Raw genomic sequence first — 26,823 nt, 5'->3', positions numbered from 1 at the left:
CTGTTTCTACCAATTTAAACTTGCACTACAACGAGGATATTAGTGTGCAAATTTACCCCATGTGAGACACATATTTTTCCTTGCAAAAGAAATGTATTGGTTAATTAACAATCTTGTTTTTTTAAAATTAATTTTAAATTAAGAATCGGCCATTCTCCCTCTTTTTCCTCATCAAACACCTTTCCGTGTCTGACATGGCCAACCACTTATTCCTCTTTTAACACATCTCCTCTGTTAAACAGCTGGGCGTGGGTTTTGTTATGTGGTTCCACTATTACTGAATAAAATGCAATCAGAGTATCTCCAGCAACAGGACTGTTCCTCAGACCATAAGAGCATAGAATGTATGAACAGAAGTAGGCCATTCGGCCCATCAAGTCTGTTCCCCCAATCAATGAGATCATGGGTGTGACTCAGCGGCCTCGTCGTGCCTGAGTTGGAACTTGGGACCAGGCCGTTGAATCTCACAAGATTTGTGACGCTCGGAATGTCTTGAAAGATTCAACGGAATCTCAAGCGACGTTGTGATGTCGATCTCGCCCTCATTGTGTGTGCTCCAGATCAGCATATTTCAATCTGCCATACGGTTCATATAAAAAGACGTTGGTTGGATTCACCCCGGGCTCATCCGCCACGCCTGGGAGACCTTCCAGCGCGCCGTTTAGTACTGGTGCACACAAAAGTGGAGCAGGCGTAACGGCACTTGGGAGGGTTCTCCCAGGCCATTGGAGACCTCCGAGTCGCCTGGGACAGGCAGGGTGGCACTGCTAGGGTTCCCAGGTGGGCATTGCCTGCTATTGAGTCCTGTGGGGGGAGGTGAGGGTGGTTCCCAGGGGCCTCCATCAAGTTGAGGGGGTAAAAGTGGGGTCAAAAATGGGAAGGGTCTGAAAGGGGGGGTGGAAGGATTGCAGCAGCCAAACAAAATGCACCCCGATCTGCGGCCTCGGTGGAGAGAAACCCCCGGAGGCTAGAAAATTCAGGCAAAGTGCTATTGAATAGCTGGGTGTTCCTTAGTGTTCAGCAGACTTTACCTCAAGTCTGCTGAATTGCGCCCCATGACTGATAAGGTGTGATAATCCTCAACTCCCATTTTCCCACCTTACCCCCATAACCCTCGATTCCCTTCCTGATTAAATGTCTGTCTATCTCAGCCTTGGACATACCTAACGACCCAACCTCTATGGCCCTTTGTGGTAAAGAATTCCAAAGATTCTCTTCCCTCTGAGAGAAGAAATTCCTCCTCATCTCTGTCTTAAATAAGTGACCCCTTACTCTGAGATTATGCCCTCTGGCCTAGACTCTTCCACAAAGGAAAACAACCTCTCAGCATCGACCCTGTCAAGCCCCCTGAGAAACCTATGTGTCTCAATAAGGTTGCCTCTCATTTTTCTAAACTCCAATGAGTACAGCCCTGGCCTACTCATTCTTTCCTCATCAGAAAATCCCTCCATTCCCAAGACCAACCGAATGAACCTTCTCTGGACTGCCTTCAATGCCAGTGCACCTTTCCTTAGACATGGGGACCACGACTGTAAAACTGTTCACAGTATTCCAGGTGTGGTCTAACTGGCGCCTTGTATGGTTTTAGCAAGACTTTCCTATTTTTATACTTCATTCCCTTTGAAATAAAGACCAACATTCTATTTGCCTTCCCACTTACCTGCTGAACTTGCATGCAAACCTTTTGTGATTTATGCACAAGGATCTTCAAATCTCTCTGGGCTGCAGCTGTCTGCAGTCTTTCCCCATTTAGATAATAGTCAACAGCTTTATCATTCCCACCAAACTGCATAACTTCACATTTTCCTACATTACATTCCACCTGCCAAGTTTTTTCCCGCACACCTAACCTGTCGATATCCCTCTGTACAATCTTTGTATCATCCTCACCACTTGCCTTCCCATCTACTTTTGTGTCATCTGCAAACCTGGCAATAGTGCATTCACTTGCCTCATCCAAATCATTAATAAATATTTGTGGCCCCAGCCCTGATCCCTGTGGCGATCCACTAGTTACACATTGCCATCCTTAAAATGCCTGTACCCACATCGTTATTTGATTCCTCGGCTATGTGATGCCCTTGGTGATAACATCTGAAAACATAGGGTCAACATATAATCTAAGAATACCCAGTTCTACCTCTCCACCAAACTTCCACTTCTGTATTTTCAGGCTGCAATTGTCTAGCATGAGTTTCAATATCATCCAGCTAAACTTTGAGAAGTTAAAAATAATTTGAAAACAGCTTTCAACGGTTCATTCAGGTACTTAAGGGACTGCAAGTTGGCCAAGCTGAAACTCCATCTTATCCCACATTTAGCAAAAGTTGCCACCTTGCAGGTAAAGAAGCTAAAATCTGCGCTGATCATGGCAACACAGAGGATCCTTAGAGGATTGATTGGCAATTAATTTGCTGTTAGTGCTCATTTACAAAGCTGGATGACATTTTGACCGCTAGTGCCTTCTCCTAACAGTGACCAACAGAATAGAATGAAACAACTTGAGTATTACTGAAAGGAATAGCCACTTCTCATCTTTCACTTGTATTTATCACTTGCGGCTAAAGATTGAAGAGATCTTTGGAAACACATTGAGAGACTTTCAGAGGCATTTTGTCATGGCCTTATCAACACTCTGTAATCATCTATTCCAGAAATTCTCTGAGGTTTTCACCTAAAATGACTTTATTGGAAACCTCATAGGAATCACACTGGTACACTGGCAGTGCCCTGTCGTCCTGGCAGAGCCAACCAAGCACCCTAGCAGCGCCCATGGCACCTGGAAGTGCCACACAGGTACAATGGCAGTGCCAATGTGCCCGGGGAGTGCCACCCTGCCCTGAATGGTTCATGTCTGTGTGCTGTAGGTACACCAACAATGCTGTTGGGTAGCGAGTAATAGGATTTTGACCCAGAGACAGTGAAGGAATGGCGATAAAGTTCCATGTCAGGATGGTCTATGGTTTGCGGGAGGGTGGGGGGGGACCTTCAGTGGTTGTGTTCCCATGTTTGCTGTCCTTCTAGGTGGTAGATGTTGCAGGTTTAGCAGGTATCATTGAGGGAGTGTGGATGAGTTGCTGCAGCGCATCTTGTGGATGGTGCATGTTGCTGAATTGTGCATTGGCAGTGGAAAGGGTAAATGATGAAACTGGTGGATTTGGTACCAATCAAGTGGACTATTTGTTCGAAATGATGTTGAGCTTCTTGAGTTTTGTTGAATTCATCCAGGTAAGTGGAGATTATTCCATCACACATCTGACTTTTGGTGGACGACCTTTGGGGAGTCAGGGGGTGAGTTACTCACTGCAGGATTCTTAGACTTTGAGCTACTCTTTTAGTCACAGTATTTATATTAGTCCAGTTCAGTTTCTGGCTACTGGTTACCTCCAGGATGTTGACAGTGGATGATTCAGTGATTGTAATACCATTGAGTGTCAAGGGGCGATAGTCAGATTCTCTCTTACTGGAGATGGTTATTGCCTGGCACTTGTGTGGCACGAAAGTTATTTACTAATTGTCAGCCCAAGCCTCTTTTCCTTTAAACTCCTACCTGCTGATGTCACCAACACTCCTTTAATATTGTGACTGGAAACGTTAAGTCTTGTTAGGGGGATACAATAATATTCCAATTGTGTAAACTGTAAATCTCTGGAGTTCCCCAAACCATTTGCCTTATTGTGTTCTAGGTCTAATTCCATTTGGACCTTTTTTTATAGCTGACGGATGTAGTGTTCTTTGTGTTGCTTATTTAGGATGGTTGGCTTAGTGTTCACAAAGACCACAGTATAGCTTTTACTTAAACAAAGCTAAGGTTTTATTTACACTACTAAACTGGGTTTTGAAACTTAGTCCTTTTAGAATACAGAATTGATCAATCACATCTAACTACACTCATCTACTGCTAATCTCACTATTGGTATAAACTATAATCTAATCTTCTCGCACTAACTGCTCTTATGACCTTCACTAGCTGTCCCGTGCATACACTCCTCCGCCAAGGTCATCACTGCTTTATACAGTGGTTATTCATGGTACTACACCAACCCTTGTAATGCCGATAGTTATGATAATACCACAGCGTACTCAACAGAAAGGGTATTTCGCTGGATGTTACATCTGTGCTGATAAAACCACATCTCCTCTGTTAACCAGCTGGGCGTGGGTTTTACCCCAGCTACTTTACATGGAATCACCACTCTCGTTAGTGAATTTAATATGTTATCGTCCCTGAACCTGATGTGAGTAGTACTTCCAATTACCTGAACCTTACTTCAGCCTTTGCTATTTAGGAATCCAGCTAATGCTTTAACCAATCCGGTCCACATTTGTGGACATACATCCATGATTTAACACAGTGCAATTGAATGAGTCCACAACTAGAACATCCATTATTGGGCTAAAGCTTCTGATGACATGTACAATTCCTTCTGATTGATCAGTATTATCACCTTCCCCTTCAAAACTTTATTCATCATTTCAAAATCCCTGTTATTCTGTTTTGGACAGTTCATCACATGCGAGTTCCATCTGAAACACCTGTTGATCATTCCTAGATTATTCCTGGTGTTCAATCGCTTGCTATTGTTAACCAACCCTTGTCTTCCTTAGAGTTGCCAAAAGGATATCTATCCGTGTTCCTTTTGTTTAAATTTCTTAAAGCTTTAGACATCTGCTCCAAAATCATATCTCTTTCTGAGAAATGAACCCCAGTCAGGAGCAGGAGCCCATTCATGTTCATGACTGGCGTTCATTTCTCAGAAAGAGAAATGGGCCGGGATTCTCGCTGATTCCCCCTGGGAATCCGCGCATTCTCCGGCGCCATTTTTCGGGCACCTGTGGGATTCCCGCCGCGCCGGTTGGGGGCCGTTGACAGCAAAGGAAAATTGTCTTCAAACTACATAGGCAGTTTTCCCATCTATCTTGTCACAGGTTAAAAATTCTACGAAAGGATGGAGAGAAAATGGATGATGAATATACTAAACCTAAGCAACATATGTAATTTTAAAAATAGGACAAAAACATTTAATAATAATAATCTCTCTCAGTGTCACAATTAACACTGCAATGAAGTTAGTGTGAAAATCCCCTAGTCGCCACACCCCAGCGCCTGTTCGGGTACACCCGAGGGAGAATTTAAAACGTCCAATTCACCTAACAAGCACGTCTTTCAGGATTTGTGGGAGGAAACCGGAGCACCCGGAGGAATAACACACGGACACGGGGAGAACATGCAGACAGTGACCCAAGCCAGGAATCGAACACGGGTCCCTGGCGCTGTGAAGCAACAGTGTTAACAACTGTGCCACCGACATAGCAACTGGATTCAGTTTCTCAACAGTAATATAAAATAAAGATAATTGAGGAAAAAATAATGGAAATAGATAGGAACTGGACCAGGGGCACCAGTTAAACTCCTAAATGAAAATGAGGGTGATTGTGCCAATTATTTTTTTAAGTACGTGTGAAAATATGAATATTGCAGTAATTAAAACAGCAGCAGTAATGGGTTTGTGAAAGAAATCATGCTGTAATTGAGGAGGTGCTTCACAGGATGAACCCTGGCAGGGATAGTCCATGCAAAGAATTCACTTCCAAGTGGTTGGGGGCTAAATCCCCACTAATTGCTTTATGGGAGAAACCCAAAAATACATTTGCTGATGTGGGATCATCCCCTGGCCTTGGAAGGAATTACGATTTGTTCCATTGTTCTCCGAGCACTTGAATGCCCTGCATGCAGGGAGAAAGACATCTATCAAGACTGAAGCAATTCAGCGAGTGTTACCACACCGAATAAGGCCAGCAGCGAATAAGGCCATCAGAAAGAAATTTTAATCTAGGAGACATGATATCTAAAAAGGAGAAGGGCAGAAGGGGTGACAAGGCCTGGATAAGATTATAGGCAGTGATGAAAAACACTCATTTTACAACATGGCAATCAAACTGTCAAAGTACATTGCTGGAGGTTAATGAGCACTGATTATACATTTGCAGAATCTGCACGGGTAATAAAAAGTGAAGAGGCACCATGCACTTCACATGCACATATGTTGGACAATTGCGAGAAGCAGATTATGGCAGTAAAAGGACTGGATGAATATGGAAAAAGAGACACTGAAGCGCAGGACAAAGCTGTTTATCCCAAATGACAACTACCCAAAGTTGGCACGAGGATAACATATATGCCAGAAGGGGCCAGTGATTGGAGCAATGCCATCATTATCGGGGAGCAGGAAAAGCCTGCTCCCCGATATACAAATACAAATGTTGGCTGAATGTACCAGATGAGGGACAGAAGGTAAGACCACTGGGTTGGCAAAATGAGGGCGGCATGGTAGCACAGTTGATTCACAGCTCCAGGGTCACAAGTTCGATTCTTGGCTTGGGTCACTGTGTGGAGTCTGCACGTTCTCCCTATGCCTGCGTGGGTTTCCGCTGGGTGCTCCGGTTTCCTCCCACAGTCCAAAGATGTGCAAGTTAGGTGGATTGGCCATGCTAAATTGCCCTTAATGTCCAACAAAGATTCGGCGGGGTTACTGGGTTACGGGAATTGGGTGGAGGCGTGGGCTTAGGTGGGATGATCTTTCCAAGGGTCGGTGAAGACTCGATGGGCCAAATGGCCTCCATCTGCACTGTCAATCCTGAGATTCTATAAAGACCTGGAAGGCTAGCAAATACAGGGCAAGATCTTGAAGGTGGTCACGGCCCTCGAAAAAGATGATGGACTTGCAAAAGGAACTCTGATTATAGGAGAGAGAGATTGCGTAGGAGTAGTCATCCAGAAAGAGATAGGAGGAGGGTGAGTAGACATAGTAGTCTGACAGGAGCAAACACCACGGAAATGGCTCGGAATGGCATTGGATGTGAAAGCCCTTATATCAAAGTTTTGGTGGTTACTAACAAATTAGAAAATAAATTGATCAAAGATATCAGCAAAATGGGTTGGAAATAATTTGGTGTATACATTGAAATATCAGACAGCGTACTGCCAGCCTTCTCACCCTGATGATATTGAAGGGAAAACTGTGGAAATTAAACAAGTGTGTTCGTGCGTTGACTGATGGATCACGGGTGTGGTATTTCTGTTAGATTCATCCTGCGAAAAATGGGTTGTATCCAGCTAAAAGCAGACCCAACAACACTCCATTGGTATCACAAGGAGGAACTAGCAGGCATCTTCATGATGCACGTTACTGACGATCTGTGGGGAGGTTCAGCAAAATTTGAGGAGTGGGCCGTCGACTAAAAAAAAAAGTAGGATATTCAAGAATGTATAGGGTTAGACATTAAGCAGAATAACTTGGTACTGACGTTGATCAACGGTCTCATTTCAAAAATGTTAATCACGTCCTAATAAATTGTGCCGGGTCCTCACAAATAGAGGGTCCTGCATCAAAGGTAGAAATAGTTCAATTCGTAAGTTTAATCACACAGTTGAACTGGTCATTCACTCAGATTAGACAAGATGCTAGTTATGGCATAGGAACGGAGTACTCTGCTGAAACATGCTTCAGTTCATCAAGTTCTGATAGCAAACAAAACATTAAAGAAGTGAAATTCAGACAAGTGCAGTGAAGTTTCCAGCCTCGGGTGATCTAGAAGATATGAAATTGACCATTTTTAGCAATTCTTCACATAGAATCATAAATCATAGAATTTACAATGCAGAAGGAGGCCATTCGGTCCATCGAGTCTGCACCGGCCCTTGGAAAGAGCGCCCACTTAAGCCTTTGCCTCCACCCTATCCCCATAACCCAGGAACCTGATCTAAATCTTTGGAAACTAAGGGACAATTTAGCATGGCCAATCCACCTACCTGCACATCTTTGGACATGCCAATCTACTGGATGGATATTTTAGTAAAGCTGGGTTCAACATATCCTTGGTGGGAAAGAATAATAAATGTCCATTGGTCTGGGAAGCGAATAAAATAAAAGGGTAATTAAAAGGACCTTAGGCCCAAAAAGACTGGTTCTAGTAGAAAAGACAGATATGGGATTTTACATCAACATTTTGAGGAAAATCCTTTTCCAGGGGCACTCTGAGAAACATTTACCGGTGAAATGTGTGGATAACCATCCTCTATGGGATAATGTACATCCAAAAAAATTGTGTGACTAAGAAAAGGTTAAGGATTGACCTTGCCAACATAAGAGAAATGCGAGAAAGAAAAATGATCCCTAAGATAAAGTGCGTTGACCCCAAGTAAACAATTATCGGACTATTTTACAAAAAGTAATGTTTGCTTAAGAAGTTGTTGGCGGTCCTAGGAGAGGAGTGCCTTGCAGTATAATGCCTCATATGAAATGCGGAAAATCATTTTTTTCTCTTTGATTTGGTGCAAATTATTTGTGTGCATTATAAAGTTATTGCTCAAGGAAAGAAAGAGGAACTTGGGGCATGCATATTGTTTGGATACACAGGTCATGGGCATTGTCTAATTAAGTGCTTGGAGTGCATATAAGTAAAGGATACCTCGGACATCAGTGTACTGATATGTATATATAGAGACATATAAAGGGTTAATGAGTACATCATAGTGTAAGACAACCACTTGATGGCAGCACTAGATTCCTATATAAATATGAGTACTCAAAGGATCTTGGGTCTCTTCGAACCAGGAGTGACTAGACAGCAGTGTGTTAGAGAGATAGATAATAGCATAGTTAGCACATGTAGTTAAATATAGTTAATACTTTATTCTGAATTACTTAATCACTAGTTATATTTCTGAAAAAGTGAACAAACTGAACATTACTCAATTCATTATTCATTAAACCCATTTTGCTTAAGTTGAAAATTGGTGGTTTCTTTAGAATCAAACCATCAGACCATTCTGGATATATAAAGCAACAAGTAATGACATATTACCAATGAGTAATATAACAATTGAAGGTCTGTGAGGAGAGCTGTGAGACAGAACAAAATTAATAAACTCTCTTAATAAGGAAAATCTGTCTTTGTTTTGACTTCACCAACCAGCTTTGATCCCATTAACACTCAGATTCCTTGATGCCACATGCAGTCAAATGCTGCCTTGACATTGAGGGAAGTCACTATCACCTCCGCTCTTCAGTTCATCTCACTTGTTCTTGCTTGGAAAAAAAAATAATGAGTTCTGGAGCTGAGTCACCCTGGCAGAATCAAAATTGAGCATCAGTGAACAGGTTATTCCTGTATATGTATCTTTTTCTAACACTGTCGATTATGCCTTCCATCACTTTCCTTATAATCCTGTGCTGTGCGATAGGATTAATTAATGATGACATCAGAGTTAGCGATGATCATATCACAATTGAGTTTTGTATTCAGCTTGATTGTGAGAAATGTGGACCTAAGACTAGTGTTTTAAACTTAATAAAGGCAATTCTAAGAGCTTGAAGACAGATGAGATTCTTCATTTTGTGTCTGCCCCGCTCCCGTTGCCTGTGAGGACGGAGAATTTGGTGCTGGGCCAAATCTACCATTCACTGGGCGGGATTCTCCGACCCCCCGCCGGGTCGGAGAATCGCCGGGGGGGGGGGGGGGGGGGGGGGGCCATGAATCCCGTCCCCGCCGGCTGCCGAATTCTCCGGCGCCAAAAATTTGGCGGGGGCGGGAATCACACCACGCCGGTTGGCGGGCCCCCCCCTGGCGATTCTCCGGCCCGCGATGGGCTGAAGTCCCGCTGCTGTCATGCCAGTCCCTCCGGCGTGAATCAAACCACCTACCTGCCCGGCAGGACTGGCGGCGCGGGCGGGCTCCAGGCTCCTGGGGCGATCTGGCCCCGGGGGGTGCCCTCACGGTGGCCTGGAAGCGATCGGGACCCACCGATCCGCGGGCAGGCCTGTGCCGTGGGGGCACTCTTTTCCTTCCACCTCAGCTACAGCCTCCGCAATGGTTGATGCGGAAGTGACCGCCCCCTCTGCGCATGCGCGGGGATGACGTCAGCAGCCGCTGACGCTCCCGTGCATGCGCGGACTTCCGCCCCCCGGCAAAGACCCTTCAGCCCCGGCTGGCGTGGCGCCAAAGGCCTTTCCTGCCGGCCGGCGGCATGCCAACCACTCCGGCGTGGGCCTAGCCCCTTAAGGTGAAGGCTTGGCCCCTAAAGGTGTGGAGAAATCCGCACCTTTGGGGCGGCCCGATGCCGGAGTGGTTCCCACCACTCCATCCCGCCAGGACCCCCCGCCCCGCCGGGTAGGGGAGAATCCCGTCCCTTGCAGGGTGCCCGGAGAATCCCGCTACCGTGAATGGATGGAGAATCCGGCCCTGAGCTGGCTAAAGTGAACTCAGAAATTAGATTATGAGTAGAGATGTAGTGGTTGACCTGTAAGAAGGTATTTCACAACAGTCAGCAAAGCTGCATTCCAGTCAAAAAGAGGGATTCTGGGAAACTCATGGCTCACAAAGGAATTTAAAGGTAGTATCAAATTGGGAATAAAATGCAATGATTTGGGCAGCACGGTGGCGCAGTGGTTTAGCACTGCGGCCTCACGGCGCCAAGGTCCCAGGTTCGATTCTGGGTCACTGTCCGTGTGGAGTTTGCACATTCTCCCCGTGTTTGTGTGGGTTTCGCCCCCACAACCCAAAATATTGGATTGGATTGGATTGGATTTGTTTATTGTCACGTGTACCGAGGTACAGTGAAAAGTATTTTTCTGTGAGCAGCTCAACAGATCATTAAGTACATGAGAAGAAAAGGGAATAAAAGAAAATACATAATAGGGCAACACAACATATACAATGTAACTACAAAAGCACTGGCATCGGATGAAGCATACAGGGTGTAGTGTTAATGAAATCAGTCCATAAGAGGGTCATTTAGGAGTCTGGTGACAGTGGGGAAGAAGCTGTTTTTGAGTCTGTTCGTGCGTGTTCTCAGACGTCTGTATCTCCTGCCCGATGGAAGAAGTTGGAAGAGTGAGTAAGCCGGGTGGGAGGGATTTTTGATTATACTGCCCGCTTTCCCCAGGCAGCGGGAGGTGTAGATGGAGTCACTAGATGGGAGGCAGGTTCGTGTGATGGACTGGGCGGTGTTCACGACTCTCTGAAGTTTCTTGCGGTCCTGGGCCGAGCAGTTGCCATACCAGGCTGTGATGCAGCCTGATAGGATGCTTTCTATGGTGCATCTGTAAAAGTTGGTAAGAGTTAATGTGGACATGCCGAATTTCCTTAGTTTCCTGAGGAAGTATAGGCGCTGTTGTGCTTTCTTGGTGGTAGCGTCGACGTGGATGGACCAGGACAGATTTTTGGAGATGTGCACCCCTAGGAATTTGAAACTGCTAACCATATCCACCTCGGCCCCATTGATGCTGACAGGGGTGTGTACAGTACTTTGCTTCCTGAAGTCAATTACCAGCTCTTTAGTTTTGCTGGCATTGAGGGAGAGATTGTTGTCGCTACACCACTCCACTAGGTTCTCTATCTCCCTCCTGTATTCGGACTCATCGTTATTCGAGATCCAGCCCACTATGGTCGTATCGTCAGCAAACTTGTAGATGGAGTTGGAACCAAGTTTTGCCACGCAGTCGTGTGTGTACAGGGAGTAGAGTAGGGGGCTAAGTACACAGCTTTGCTGGGCGCCAGTGTTCAGGACTATTGTGGAGGATGTGTTGTTGTTCATTCTTACTGATTGTGGTCTGTTGGTCAGAAAATCGAGGATCCAGTTGCAGAGTGGGGAGCCAAGTCCTAGGTTTTGGAGCTTTGATATGAGCTTGGCTGGGATTATGGTGTTGAAGGCGGAGCTGTAGTCAATAAATAGGAGTCTAATGTAGGAGTCCTTGTTTTCGAGATGCTCTAGGGATGAGTGTAGGGCCAGGGAAATGGTGTCTGATGTGGACCGGTTGCAGCGGTATGCGAATTGCAGTGGATCAAGGCGTTCTGGGAGTATGGAGGTGATGCGCTTCATGATCAACCTCTCGAAGCACTTCATTACGACTGAAGTCAGGGCCACTGGTCGGTAGTCATTGAGGCACGTTGCCTGGTTCTTCTTTGTAACCGGTATGATGGTGGTCTTCTTGAAGCAGGTGGGGACCTCGGAGTGGAGTAGGGACAGGTTAAATTTGTCCGCGGATACCTCTGCCAGCTGGTCCGCGCAGGCTCTGAGTGCACGACCAGGGATCTCGTCTGGGCCCGTCGCCTTCCGAGGGTTCACTTTCAGGAAGGCCAATCTGACTTCGGAAGCTGTGATGGTTTGTATGGGTGAATTATGGGCTGCTGGGGCACTCGCCAGCGGATTGTTGGTTACCTGCTCGAACCGAGCATAGAATGCATTGAGTTCATCGGCGAGGGGTGCGCTGCTGCCAGAGATACTGTTCGGCTTCGCTTTGTAGCCCGTTATGTTGTTTAGTCCTTGCCACAATATGTGCAGGGTAGGTGGATTGGCCACACTAAATTTCCCCTTAATTGGAAAAAAATTAATTGGGTATTCTAAATTTATTTTTAAAAATGCAATGATTTGAATGAAGATTAGTAGCAGGTCAGAAGATTGGACTGAATATAAAAACAAGCAAAGATGGGCGAAACATAATGAGGGAGAAATTAGAGCACAAAGAAAGCTAGCTAGAAATACAAAAACAGGTAGTTTCTACAGGCATTTACAAAGGAAAATAGTAACTAAAGAAAATGTTAGTACTCTAGAGAGTGAGTCTGAGGAATTATTAATGGGACATTAAAATGACAGACCAATTGAACAAAGATTTGGTGTCTTGTCTTCACTGTAGAGGATACAAAGAACATTGCAGAAATAATTGTAAATCATGAGGTGAAAGGAATGGAAGAACTGAAGAGAGGAACTTAAAACAATTACAATTACAAGAGTACTCACAAAAACATTAGAGCTAAAAGCTGTCAACTCTTCACCTCCTCATGTACTTCATCCTCGCGTCTTAAAATAAGTGGCTGTGGAGAAATGAATAGGTGGGCAGGCGGGGGAGGTGCAGAAAATATCAAACTGCAAAGCTTAACATCTGTCAGAGTGAAAATATTGGAACCTTATTATTAAGGAGGTTAAAGCAGGGCACGTAGAAAATCTGAATGCAATCAGGAAGAGTCAACATTATTTAGTGAAGGGGAAATACTGTTTGACTAATTTATTAGAGTTCTTTGAGGAGATAAAAATCTTGGATTCACAAAAGGCATTTTGCAAAACGCCACATCAAAGGTTATGACACAAAATAAGAGCTCACAGTGTAGGGGGTAACAAATTAGTATGGTGCAGTATTGGTTCCCTCATTTAAGGAAGGATGTAAATGCATTGGAAGAAGTTGAGAGAAAGTTTAGTACACCCAGAATGGGCAAGTTGTTTTATGAGAAAAGGCGAGACAGGCTAGCCTTGTCTCCATTAAGGTTTAGAAGAGTAAGAGGCAACTTGATGGAAACATCCAAGGTCGATGTGAAGAGAATGTTTCCTCTTGTGGGAGAATCTAGAATTAAATCTACAATTTAAGACAGAGGTGAGGAGAATTTATTTCTCAGAAGGTGGTGGGGGCAGAGTCTTTGGATTTTTTAATACAGAAGTTGATAGATTCTTGATGAGCAAGGAGGTGAAGGACTATATGCAGATGCAGCAAGTGATTGGGTTGGCAATTGGAATGTTCATGGCTTAGTGAATCATTCTTGTTCATTGCAAGGTGAACAGAATCTAAAAGTAGGAAAGTTTCCCTCAGTTGCAGAGGAAATTGGTGAGTCCACATCTGGAATATAGAGAACAGTTTTGGCCCAGAGATTTGAAAGAGGATATAATTGCATTAGAAAAAGTTCAAATAAGGTTCATTCCTGGGATGAAGGACTTTTATAATGAAGAAAGGTTAAGCCCATCTGCATTGCGGTTTGGAAGAATGAGAGATGATCCTCTGAAAAACCGTGGCCGTAATTCTCCAGCCAGTGGAATTCTCTGTCCCCGTCGACAGTGCCACCCCGCCCGTGGGTTTCCCGGCAATATGGGGTGGCTTCAATGGGAAATCCTATTGACAAGCAGCGGGACTAGAGAATCCCGTTGCCAATGAACGGAGCATTGCTGGGGAAGCGGAGAATCCAGCCCGTATGACCCTGAGGAAACTTGACAAGGTTGGTGTTAAACGGATGTTTCCTTTTATGGGAAAGACCAGAACTATGGAACACAGTTTATCATAGAATTTACAGTGCAGAAGGAGTCCATTCGGCCCATCGAGTCTGCACCGGCTCTTGGAAAGAGCACCCTACCCAAGGTCAACACCTCCACCCTATCCCCATAACCCAGTAACCCCACCCAACATTAAGGGCAATGTTGGACACTAAGGGCATTTATCATGGCCAATCCACCTAACCTGCACATCTTTGGACTGTGGGAGGAAACCGGAGCACCCGGAGGAAACCCACGCACACACGGGGAGGATGTGCAGACTCCACACAGACAGTGACCCAAGCCGGAATCGAACCTGGGACCCTGGAGCTGTGAAGCAATTGTGCTATCCACAATGCTACCGTGCTGCCCCTAGCAGCCCAATCTTATAACAAGGGTTCTAATAAGTGGGCGGCACGGTGGCACAGTGGTTAGCAATGCTGCCACACAGCGCCAGGGACCTGGGTTCAATTCCGGCCTTGGGCGATTGCCTGTGTGGAGTTTGCACATTCCCCCCTGTCTGGTTGGGCTTCCTCTGGGTGCTTCGGTTTCACCCCATAGTCCAATAATGTACCGGTTAGGTGGATTGGCCATGCTAAATTGCCCTTAGTGTCCAGGGATGTCCTTAGTGTCCAGGTTAGTGGGGTTACGGGGACAGGGCGGGTGTGTGGGCCTGGGTATGGTGCTCTTTCAGAGGGCCAGTGCAGACTCGATGGGCTGAATGACCTCCTTCTGCACTGTAGCGACGCTGTGCTATGATTCTAAGTGTACGCCCGTTTAAGAGGGAGATGAGGAGAATTTCTTTGTTCCGGAGGATCTTCCATCTGTGCAATTCTTTTCCCCAGTGGAGGTAACATTATTGAATATTTTGAAGACTGAATTAGATAGATTATTTGTGCAAATGGAGCTAAAGTGTACAGGGGTGGATAGGAAAATTAAGGCCACCATTCGATCAGCTACGAACTTATCAAATGGTGGAGGAGGTTCGAGGGGCTGAATGACCTCCTCCTCTAATTCATATGTTCATATGGTGAAGGGAAGTAAGCAAAAGGCAACTTGTTTTCCACTCCTCCTCTCACTGAACTCTATTCTTGTGCCTTTCTCCTTTCCAGACTGTGGTGGAGGAGCAGGAAGAGAGTGATGAAGCAAATCACCACACTCGCTCTCACACTGACAACAACTCCCTCCAATACTAACTGCAGTTAATTTAGTGGACAGCAAGGAGGTGGAATGTGCATGTGATGAGGCAGCGAGCGCGAGTGGCTGGCAGCCAGGGCCGGGAACAAGGAGAGTCCAGGTGCACAGTTCCCTGGACAGTGAGATTGTAAATGATTGGGCTGCTGGGAGTCAGGTTCAGGTTAATTGGTCATCCTTGATGGTGTGGGCTGGATGCACAGTGCACCACGTCCTGCATTGGCAGGGTTAGGGTTAATTGGTCACTTTTGATGGGATGCGCTGTATGCGCAGTGCAATGCTTGCTGCATTGGCCTGGTTAGGGTTAATTGGTCAACTTTGATGGGATGGACTGTATGCACAGTGCACCACCTCCTGCATTGGCATGGTTAGGGTTAATTGGTCACCTTTGATGGGTGGATTGTATGCACAGTGCAATGCTTACTACATTGACAGGGTTAGGGCTAGGGTTAAGCGCTTGTGGCTAATGCTTGCTGCATTAGCAAGATGGCCAGAAAGTGAGTGATCAATGTCAAGCAGGATGAGGGACCTGGTATATACTTGACACGGGTGTTTGCACAGATCTTGGATCTCTTCCGTTCAAGCATGGAGGTGGTGGCCAACTCCATTAGCATACTTGTGGCACCAACTGTGATGCAGTGCCTGACGGCCAACATCTCAGCTTGCAGCACCAACAGAAGCTGGCCCAATACCTGGGTGTTGCAGTTGATGTTTAGAGCAAATCTGTGCAAGCTCAGCTTTGCGTCGAGTTCAGATTGTTGCCATCATGGTTATGGATAACAGTGTTCAAAGGGGCTGACAGGTGTCACAGCAGTCCAGCAATGTGTCTTTGTAACATCACTAGGATTGCTGAATGCTGAGGAGTTGTCTTCGCGCAGTGACAGTGGCTCTGCAGAGCACAGTCTTGCTGTCCTCCCTCAGGATGGCAGCATTCATTTTCTCCTCACTGCCACTCTGCCACTGTCCTTGTTGTATTGCCTGTCAGCAAGCCAGACCTGGCTGCTGCTGCCCATCCCAAGACAGTGATGTTTGAAGCCCAGACTTTTATGGCCAGAAATAAAAGCAGAAAATTCTGGATAAATTCAGTAGGTTTGGCAGAATCTGTGAATAGAGAAACAATGTCAACATTTTGGGCTGGATTCTCCACATACCGACGCCGAAATCGCGGCCGGCACCAGGGCAGAGAGTCTATTTTCCTGCACGGAATCGGGACCAGGGCCGGTTCCCCGATTCTGCAGGCCCCGAAAAGTGGCGTATTCTCTGAGTATGCCGCGCCGCGCAGCACCTACCTGGGCCCATTGCTGGAGGCCTGCTCCGCCCCTGACTGGCTGAAGTCCTGACGGCGTCGACCACTCGTGGTCTGGCCGATCGGGAAACTGGCGTGGCTGCTGCGGACTCAGTCTGCGTCCGCCGTGGTTGGGGGCGGGCCAATCGGGGGGGGCGGGGTTAGGCTTATGTGCGGCCGGGTAATGTTTGGGTGGGCAGTCAGGGTCAGGCACGCGGTCGATTGGGGGGGGGGGGTCTATTTTTAGGGTCCAGCTTCGCAGTCTGAGTCCGCCGGAGCACAGCGCGGCGGCTGGAAGCCGTGCGCAAGTTCTGTCTCCGACCCGTAAGTGCGGGGGCCCATATCTGCAGCAAAAGCTGCTAGATTTACACCAGGACCCGGCTAGACCCTTGCAGGGCTAGGAATTTGTGGCCCTTTCATGACAGTTTTTCTTGTGTGAAAGTCTACAGTCTTTACGACAGAGTGGGGACATAGCCCCAATAACGGAGAATCCAGTCCTTTGGGCCTGCATGACACTTCTTCAGAACTGAACAGAGCTTCTAAAACCAGAACATCTTGAGGTTGCCCTGCAAGGCCATCTGCAGTTCCCTAAGTCACTGGAAAAGCGCCGCATATGAGGATAGGACAAGGAAAGACACAGAGAAAACTGGTACAGGAGGAATGCACAAGGGTGATCAGTTAATGTTGCATATAATTTGGAATGATTTGCTTGTTAATTTGCTTCAGAATGTTTATTTTGTGGTGGTAATCATTTTAACATTGTGGCGAGGTGGATGATGGTCAGTGACAACAATTGGGGAATTAAGGATGCATTCACTGATTTAGCAGTGGGAATGGAGTTCACACACAGCTGGAACAGTTCTATGTTCTATGTTCTGTCAAGCAGGGAGGAAATTGCAGTGTGAGGGAACCATGGTTCACAAAAGATGTTGAATGTCTTGTCAAGAGGAAAAAGGAAGCGTATGTAAGGATGAGAAAACAAGGTTCAGTTGGGTCGCTTGAGGGTTACATGGTAGCAAGGAATGAGCTGAAAAAAGGGCTTAGATGAGCGAGGAGGGGGCATGAGAAGTCCTTGGTGGGTCGGATCAAGGAAAACCCCAAGGCTTTTTACTCTTATGTGAGAAATAAAAGAATGACCAGGGTGAGGTTAGGGCCGGTCAAGGACAGTAGTGGGAACTTGTGCATTGAGACAGAAGAGATAGGAGAGGCATTAAATTAATGCTTTTCTTCAGTGTTCACCAAGGAGGGGGACCATGTTTTTGAGGATGAGAGTGATACAGGCGGGTAGGCTGGAGGAAGTAGATGTTCTGAGGAAGGACGTACTAGCAATTTTGAAAAACCTTTGGGTCGACAAGTCCCCTGGGCCAGATGGGATATATCCTAGGATTCTTTGGGAGGCAAGGGATGAGATTGCAGAGCCTTTGGCTTTGATCTTTGGGTCCTCACTGTCCACGGGGATAGTGCCAGAGAACTGGAGAGTGGCAAATGTTGTTCCTCTGTTCAAGAAAGGGAATAGGAATGACCCTGGTAATTATAGGCCGGTTAGTCTTACTTCGGTGGTCGGTAAGTTAATGGAAAAGGTCCTGAAGGATAGGATTTATGACCATTTGGAAAGATTCAGCTTAATCCGGGATAGTCTACACGGATTCGTGAAGGGTAAGCCTTGCCTTACAAATTTGATTGAATTCTTTGAGGAGGTAACTACGTGTGTAGATGAAGGTAGAGCAGTTGATGTCGTATACATGGATTTTAGTAAGGCGTTTGATAAGGTTCCCATGGTCGGCTCATGAAGAAAGTAAGCAGGTGTGGGATAGAGGGAAATTTGGCCAATTGGATAAGTAACTGGCTATCACATAGAAGACAGAGGGTGGTGGTGGATGGAAAATTTTCAGACTGGAGACCAGTTACCAGCGGTGTACCACAGGGATCAGTGCTGGGTCCTCTGCTATTTGTGACTTGGAGGAGGGGGCTGAAGGGTGGGTCAATAAATTTGCTGATAACACCAAGATTGGTGGAGTAGTGGATGAGGTGGAACAAAGAACAAAGAACAAAGAAATGTACAGCACAGGAACAGGCCCTTCGGCCCTCCAAGCCCGTGCCGACCATACTGCCCGACTAAACTACAATCTTCTACACTTCCTGGGTCCGTATCCTTCTATTCCCATCCTATTCATATATTTGCCAAGATGCCCCTTAAATGTCCCTATCGTCCCTGCTTCCACTACCTCCTCCGGTAGTGAGTTCCAGGCACCCACTACCCTCTGCGTAAAAAACTTGCCTCGTACATCTACTCTAAACCTTGCCCCTCTCACCTTAAACCTATGCCCCCTAGTAATTGACCCCTCTACCCTGGGGAAAAGCCTCTGACTATCCACTCTGTCTATGCCCCTCATAATTTTGTATACCTCTATCAGGTCGCCCCTCAACCTCCTTCGTTCCAGTGAGAACAAACCGAGTTTATTCAATCGCTCCTCATAGCTTATGCCCTCCATACCAGGCAACATTCTGGTAAATCTCTTCTGCACCCTCTCTAAAGCCTCCACATCCTTATGGTAGTGTGGCGACCAGAATTGAACACTATACTCCAAGTGTGGCCTAACTAAGGTTCTATACAGCTGCAACATGACTTGCCAATTCTTATACTCAATGCCCCGGCCAATGAAGGCAAGCATGCCGTATGCCTTCTTGACTACCTTCTCCACCTGTGTTGCCCCTTTCAATGACCTGTGGACCTGTACTCCTAGATCTCTTTGACTTTCAATGCTCTTGAGGGTTCTACCATTCACTGTATATTCCCTACCTACATTAGCCCTTCCAAAATGCATTACCTCACATTTGTCCGGATTAAACTCCATCTGCCATCTCTCCGCCCAAGTCTCCAGACAATCTAAATCCTGCTGTATCCTCAGACAGTCCTCATCGCTATCTGCAATTCCACCAACCTTTGTGTCGTCTGCAAACTTACTAATCAGACCAGTTACATTTTCCTCCAAATCATTTATATATACTACAAAGAGCAAAGGTCCCAGCACTGATCCCTGTGGAACACCACTGGTCACAGCCCTCCAATTAGAAAAGCATCCCTCCATTGCTACCCTCTGCCTTCTATGGCCTAGCCAGTTCTGTATCCACCTTGCCAGTTCACCCCTGATCCCGTGTGACTTCACCTTTTGTACTAGTCTACCATGAGGGACCTTGTCAAAGGCCTTACTGAAGCCCATATAGACAACATCTACTGCCCTACCTGCATCAATCATCTTAGTGACCTCCTCGAAAAACTCTATCAAGTTAGTGAGACACGACCTCCCCTTCACAAAACCGTGCTGCCTCTCACTAATACGTCCATTTGCTTCCAAATGGAAGTAGATTCTGTCTCGAAGAATTCTCTCCAGTAATTTCCCTACCACTGAAGTAAGGCTCACCGGCCTGTAGTTCCCGGGATTATCCTTGCTACCCTTCTTAAACAGAGGAACAACATTGGCTATTCTCCAGTCCTCCGGGACATCCCCTGAAGACAGCGAGGATCCAAAGATTTCTGTCAAGGCCTCAGCAATTTCCTCTCCAGCCTCCTTCAGTATTCTGGGGTAGATCCCATCAGGCCCTGGGGACTTATCTACCTTAATATTTTTTAAGACACCCAACACCTCGTCTTTTTGGATCACAATGTGACCCAGGCTATCTACACCCCCTTCTCCAGACTCAACATCTACCAATTACTTCTCTTTGGTGAATACTGATGCAAAGTATTCATTTAGTACCTCGCCCATTTCCTCTGGCTCCACACATAGATTCCCTTGCCTATCCTTCAGTGGGCCAACCCTTTCCCTGGCTACCCTCTTGCTTTTTATGTACATGTAAAAAGCCTTGGAATTTTCCTTAACCCTATTTGCCAATGACTTTTCATGACCCCTTCTAGCCCTCCTGACTCCTTGCTTAAGTTCCTTCCTACTTTCCTTATATGCCACACAGGCTTCGTCTGTTCCCAGCCTTTTAGCCCTGACAAATGCCTCCTTTTTCTTTTTGACGAGGCCTACAATATCACTCGTCATCCAAGGTTCCCGAAAATTGCCGTATTTATCTTTCTTCCTCACAGGAACATGCCTGTCCTGTATTCCTTTCAACTGACACTTGAAAGCCTCCCACATGTCAGATGTTGATTTGCCCTCAAACATCCGCCCCCAATCTATGTTCTTCAGTTCCCGCCTAATATTGTTATAATTAGCCTTCCCCCAATTTAGCACATTCATCCTCGGACCACTCTTATCCTTGTCCACCAGTACTTTAAAACTTACTGAATTGTGGTCACTGTTACCGAAATGCTCCCCTACTGAAACATCTACCACCTGGCCGGGCTCATTCCCCAATACCAGGTCCAGTACCGCCCCTTCCCTAGTTGGACTGTTTACATATTGTTTTAAGAAGCCCTCCTGGATGCTCCTTACAAACTCCGCCCCGTCGAAGCCCCTGGCACTAAGTGAGTCCCAGTCAATATTGGGGAAGTTGAAGTCTCCCATCACCACAACCCTGTTGTTTTTACTCTTTTCCAAAATCTGTCTACCTATCTGCTCCTCTATCTCCCGCTGGCTGTTGGGAGGCCTGTAGTATACCCCCAACATTGTGACTGCACCCTTCTTATTCCTGATCTCTACCCATATAGCCTCACTGCCCTCTGAGGTGTCCTCTCGCAGTATAGCTGTGATATTCTCCCGAACAAGTAGCGCAACTCCGCCTCCCCTTTTACATCCCCCTCTATCCTGCCTGAAACATCTAAATCCTGGAACGTTTAGCTGCCAATCCTGCCCTTCCCTCAACCAGGTCTCTGTAATGGCAACAACATCATAGTTCCAAGTAGTAATCCAAGCTCTAAGTTCATCTGCCTTACCCGTAATGCTCCTTGCATTAAAACATATGCACTTCAGGCCACCAGACCCGCTGTGTTCAGCAACTTCTCCCCGTCTGCTCTGCCTCAGAGCCACACTGTCCCTATTCCCTAGTTCTCCCTCAATGCTCTCACCTTCTGACCTATTGCTCCCGTGCCCACCCCCCTGCCATACTAGTTTAAACCCTCCCGTGTGACACTAGCAAACTTCGCGGCCAGGATATTTATGCCTCTCCGGTTTAGATGCAACCCATCCATCTTATACAGGTCACACCTGCCCCGGAAGAGCTCCCAGTGGTCCAGATAACGGAAACCCTCCCTCCTACACCAGCTGTTTAGCCACGTGTTTGTCTGCTCTAACTTCCTATTTCTAGCCTCACTGGCACGTGGCACAGGGAGTAATTCCGAGATTACAACCCTCGAGGTCCTGTCTTTTAACTTTCTGCCTAGCTCCCTGAACTCCTGCTGCAGGACCTCATGCCCCTTCCTGCCTATGTCATTAGTACCAATATGTACAACGACCTCTGCCTGTTTGCCCTCCCCCTTCAGGATTCCCTCTACCCGTTCGGAGACATCCTGGACCCTGGCACCAGGGAGGCAACATACCATCCTGGAGTCTCTTTCACGTCCACAGAAGCGCCTATCTGTGCCCCTGACTATAGAGTCCCCTATTACTATTACTCTTCTGCGCTTTGACCCTCCCTTCTGAACATCAGAGCCAGCCGTGGTGCCACTGCTCTGGTTGCTGCTGTTTTCCCCTGATAGGCTATCCCCCCCGACAGTATCCAAAGGGGTATATCTGTTCGAGAGGGGGACAACCACAGGGGATTCCTGCACTGACTGCCTGCCCTTTCTGGTGGTCACCCATTTCTCTGCCTGCACCTTGGGTGTGACCACATTTACATAACTGCGATCTATGACGCTTTCCGCCACCTGCATGCTCCTAAGTGCATCCAATTGCTGCTCCAACCGAACCATGCGGTCTGTGAGGAGCTGCAGTTGGGTGCACTTTCTGCAGATGAAGCCATCCGGGACGCGGGAAGCCTCCCGGACCTGCCACATCTCACAGTCAGAGCACAGCACCCCTCTAACTGACATTGCGTCAATTAATTAAAATTAAAATTTGTCTTTTTTTTTTAAATACTTTTTTTTTTAAATTGCAAAGTTACTGTCAACTATCTGTTTCCTAGCACTAGATTTCTAATAGAAATGCGATAGCTAACTATAATACTCTCCGATCTCTGGCTTAGATATCCTCTAAATTATAATTAAGTTATTATGTTTAATTAGTTCCCAAATACTCAAATTTTTTTAAAATTTAGGTTAGAATCCCAACCAGCCACTCTGGCCACAGCTTTTCTGTGATGTCACTTCAGTTTCCCCCCGACACACACAATTTGAAAAAAGGTATAAAAGTAAAAATCACTTACTTACCTTCTTACCTTCTGAGTGTCTGAGATGTTCTCAGCTTCTCTCGCTGACAGAGACTGCTCCTCCACCTCCGATCCTTGACCTGCACAATGCTAATATTATAATAATATAATATGGCACTTACCTTACACCAATGGGTCTTATTATTAGGTTAGAGGAGGAGGGCGGGTGGGAGACACTACACGTGTAGTGGAGGGCTGTTGTAAGCTGCAAAGAGACATTGATAGGATGCAAAGCTGGGCCAAAAAATGGCAAATGGAGTTTAACCCTGATAAGTGCGAGGTGATTCATTTTGGTAGGAAAAATTTGAATGCGGATTACAGGGTCAACGGCAGGGTTCTGAGGAATTTTGAGGAACAGAGAGGTCTTGGGGTTCATGTCCACAGATCTCTGAAGGTTGCCACTCAAGTGAATAGAGCCGTGAAGAAGGCCTGTAGTGTGTTAGCGTTTATTAACAGGGGGCTTGAGTTTAAGAGCCGTGCAATTATGCTGCGACTGTACACGGCCCTGTTGAGACCACATTTGGAGTATTGTGTGCAGTTCTGGTCACCTCACTGTAGGAAGGATGTGGAAGCATTGGAAAGGGTGCAAAGGAGATTTACCAGGATGCTGCCTGGTTTGGAGGATAGGTCTTATGAGGAAAGGTTGAGGGAGCTCGGGCTTTTCTCTTTGGAGCGGATGAGGATGAGAGGCGACTTAATAGAGTTTTATAAGATGATGAGGGGGATAGATAGAGTGGACGTTCAGAGACTATTTCCTCGGGTGGATGAAGATGTTACAAGGGGGCATAACTATAAGGTTCAGGGTGGGAGATATAGGAGGGATGTCCGAGGTAGGTTCTTTACTCAGAGACTGGTTAGTGTGTGGAATGGACTGCCTGCTGTGATAGTGGAGTCGGACACTGTAGGAACTGTCAAGCGGTTATTGGATAGGCACATGGAGCACACCAGAATGACAGGGAGTGGGATAGCATGATCTTGGTTTCGGACAAGGCTCGGCCCAACATCGAGTGCGAAGGGCCTGTTCTGTGCTTTACTATTCTATGTTATATGTTCTGTGGAACAGAAAGGGGCCGTTGGTTTATTTCTCCTTTCCCTTTCCTCTTTCTTCCACCTTAGCGGTTGACATAAAGCTGGTGGCAGGAGCAGCGCCCTCATAATGTTGAGATCGTACAAGATACCACAGATACACATTGCAAATCTTGGCAAGTGCCCAGAAAGTAGTGAAGACACGGGACAGGATTCTCTGATTGCCGATTGCGAAATTGCGCTTTGCAATCAGCCGGAGAATCCGTTTTTACGCCAAAATCGGGGGCGGTGCCGTTTCTCGGATGCGCTGCCCCCTCAAAAATGGTGTGGACAAGGAGCACGCCGCACGCTGTTGGGACGGCCTCAGGAAGTCACTGGAGGCCCTCCCCCAATGCTCCGCCCCCGATGGACTGACGGCGTCGGTTGAGTGTCCTCTCAACTTTTGTGAAACTGGCTTGGCAGCTGCGCACTGTGTCCAGCACCGTCACAGTGGGGGGGGGGGGGATGTTTTCTGCTGGTAGTGGGCTGGGGGTGGTCCGGGGGTGGCGAGGTGGGTTAAAGGGGGGCACTATCAGGCAGACCAGGTCCGCGCGCGACTAGCGCCATGTTGTATGGCGGCGCCGTCGCAGGCCACCACCATGAACATACGCAACCACGGACCCAGCCATCCTGCATCTATATCTGCGGGTAAAGCTGGGGGCCTTACGTGGCGTGGCTGCTAGCCCCCCACCGGGCGGAAGATCGATGCGGGCCGTAAGACCAGAAGCTTCCTCCGGTCACGACCGCAAAATCGGAGAATCCAGCCCACGATCCTTCAGAAGTGTTATTTTAGCGCCCCCGATGGCCAGTTCAATGACTGCATTTATGGATTTCAGTATATGCTACCACAAGTTCATGGGTTGCGTAAGATAGTCTTGGGCAAGGTCAACAAAGAATAGTCCTTGTTGAGCAACGGCCACCTTCTGATTGGCCACGGTGGCTTAAATGCAGCAGATCAGAGCAGTCTCCCACAGAACAAATGCAGCACAATTACTGCCAAAACTGGGCATTGACCTGCATGATACATGCATGGTACATCACTAATTGTACGATGACAGAGTAGAATACCTTTCATTGACAGCAAATGGCAGATTTGACATCTGCTGCCCACAATGTGATGTATGTGCAGCCAGAGGCATCCTGCACGATAAGGAAGCCTGCAAACTCCACTAAACTGTTTTTTGCTATCGCTGCATCTCTCTGGGAAGTGACAATGAAATTTGTTCAGCTTCACTCGGATTACAGAGAGTCAATGACCTCCCTCATGCAAAAGAACGGCAAATCGGGAGACATTGCCAATATCATCAACTCTAACCAGGAAGAAGCCAAATGTATTAAAGTTCAAGATCATGGTCGCCTCCCCAGCCTCTACCAGTGCTCTGAGATAATGGCTGTGGGTGCAGAAGGTGATAGATTTCAGTGAACGTGCTCGGAGTGAACCAGAGGCATATGATGCACTGTTCCTTTCTGAGGAGTCTGTTTCCCCTCCGACTCCTTTTCCTCTGCATCACCTCATTCTTTATGTCATCCTGTTCTCCGAGTAGAAGATGCACCAAGGTTTGTCAAGAATCCGCAACGTTAGACAAAGTACTTCCGCATGTGCCACAATGCTCCCCGAGGACTGCAGCATCATTAAAGTCGAAAATAGTTGATGATCTCTTTACATAGCACTGCCGGTTGGTCCGTGCTGCTGCTGACTACTTGTTCAGCTGTGTAAGATGAAGAAAGGCAATTACCTGGAGTTCTGAACTCCAAAATGGCAGTGTTAGCATTAACTCATCATTGCATGCTGTTTGAGGTCACAATTCGCCTAATCTGCATTCATCTAGTTGACCCCACCCCGCCCATGTTCTAATGTCCTCATCAAAATGGAGTTCACACTACTCACAACAGAGCTTTGCACGCACACTGCAGACACCATTTTGGAGCCCAAATAGCACTCAGAGGACCAGAAAGCCCAGAGCTAAGTCGAATTGTGCTGACTATATATCTTACCACAAAGTTATTTTGAACTAAGGAAGAGTGTGATGTGTTGGGTATGCCGGGTCTGCGAGGACTGCGTTTACTGCAGCAGTGAGAGAGACAGGCTTCCAACACTTGAAGAAATGCAACTCGTTTATATTGAACTCTTAACTATCATACATACTTTAATTGCGGGTTGACACTTGACTGGAGACCTGAGGTTAACCTGACCAGACTATCTTACGACCACATGGTGTATGTTCTAGTTGCTGCTCGTGGGCTCTGACTGTCTCAGAGGCTGGATCCCAAGAGAGCGGGAAAACTGGTGCCCTCTGGCCTTATAGAGGTTGTGTCCTGTCTGGTGATTGGCTGCTGTGTTCTGTGTGTTCACTGGTCATCCTGTGTGTCAATCATTGCCTGTCTGTGCACCATCATATACCTGTGTGTATATTATGACATCTCCCCTTTTTAAAAAAAACTTATTTTTTAAAATGTGTGTAGGTCAATAAATAGTGAGTGTGTGTGTGTACAGGAGCCTGACTATATACAAAGTATGTTAACATATTTACATGGGAAGGTGTCTAGTGCAGACAGAGGGCAGATAACAAATTAGGAAGAAACAATATGTACAGATATGTAAATGGATCACAAGGTAATGCAACATTCAGTCGATAAATTCAGTCTCTGTGGCGGGCGACGAATTCTGGTTGACCGCCTCAAGGGTGGGTCAGGGGCCGCCTGCACTTGAACGGGTGGAACTGCCTCCAATGTAGAGGTCGGTAAAAGAACTGGCAGATCGGTGGCCTCGTAGAAGGGCGCGTCCGGAGGAACCCGCATACGAGGCGGGACATCACGTTTAGGTGGTGGGCGTGGAAGTAGCCGCAGTGCCCGCCTATTACGCCGAAGAAAGGAGCCATCGTGCATGCGA

The sequence above is a fragment of the Scyliorhinus torazame genome, chromosome 10, assembly GCF_047496885.1.
Source record: "Scyliorhinus torazame isolate Kashiwa2021f chromosome 10, sScyTor2.1, whole genome shotgun sequence".
NCBI lineage: Eukaryota > Metazoa > Chordata > Chondrichthyes > Carcharhiniformes > Scyliorhinidae > Scyliorhinus > Scyliorhinus torazame.
Note: the sequence above shows the minus strand (reverse complement) of the source record.